The sequence below is a fragment of the Anarhichas minor genome, unplaced genomic scaffold (genome assembly GCF_050575085.1).
Source record: "Anarhichas minor isolate MPS153535 unplaced genomic scaffold, ASM5057508v1 ptg000056l, whole genome shotgun sequence".
Lineage (NCBI taxonomy): Eukaryota > Metazoa > Chordata > Actinopteri > Perciformes > Anarhichadidae > Anarhichas > Anarhichas minor.
Window position 1 is genome coordinate 55,001 of NW_027466502.1, and position 1,270 is coordinate 56,270.

Below are 1,270 nucleotides of genomic sequence, written 5' to 3' on the forward strand. Positions count from 1 at the left end.
TATTTAGCAGACTGCTGCAGAAGGGAACTCGTGAATTTTTTAAACTGTGTAACCCGACTTCCTCCTCCTCTCTCTCTCTTCTTCTTCTTCTCCTCCTCCTCCTCCTCTGTCAGACATTTGGGGATCGCCGTGGTAACCCCCTGGTTACATCATCGTCTCGTCCTCACACTCGTCTGTTCTTCAGTACTTGTGAGGACCTCCATTGATGCCCTAAACGTTCTGAATGAGTTAAACCTGAACCTGGATCTGAACCCACGAGACCCAACATGTCGTATATCAAATGAATCGTCTCAAGATGAACTTCACAACCAGTAATTTATTCATCTTAATATTCCAACATGTGACCCTCACAGTCACACACTGTACGGTTTGACACGTGACAATATACATGTACACAACTCTTCACTCCTAAATATTTACACAACAGTTGTGGATGGATCTAAGACGAGATATTCATTTGAATGGAGACTTGACCAATAAGAGAAAAATATTAAATATTATAATCTGGAATAAAACCAGACGTTAATATTCAAGTTAGAATTATGAATCTCTGGAGGAAAACATATTTCAGGTGAACTGTCACCATGAGATACTTTCCTCCTCCTCCTCCTTCCTCTTTCTGTTCTCCTCCTCATCCTCCTTCCTCCTCCAGCACACACAAAAAACGCTTTAAACAAACTTAATAAAGACGATTAAACTGCTTTCTTATTGTACTGTTGAACTGACTTATTTTCTTGGGTTGGGTCCCTCAGCGCTGCCCGTCCAGTCTCGCCTCCTCTTCTCATTTGAACCTTTTTGTTTCTCCTCTCATCTCCTCTTCTCTCCTTTTGACCTCCCCTCTAATTTCATCTTCTCTCTAATCTCTTCTTTCACTTCACCTCCTGCCCTCACCCCTCCTCCCTCCTGTCCTCTCTCATCCCTCTTGTCTCTTTTCTCGTCTCCTCTCATCACTCCTCACCCCTTCTCTCCTTTCATTTCATCTCCTCTTCCCTCCTTTTGACCCCTCCTCTCATTTATCTCCTCTTCCCTCTCTACTCTTCTCTCCTTTCTCCTCCTCCTCCATCCTTTCTCCTTTGGTTTGTCCCTTTCACCTCCTCACGTCTGCTCGTGTGAGATAAATATCTGTGAAACATTTACGTTCATTGAAGATAAAGAGTTAGTGAAGAACAACAAACATGGAGTCTGTTTTTATGAAAGATTTAACACATCATTTGTTCCCACAAATATTTAATAAACCAGTTTAATAGATTTATTATGTTAATTTCTTAGT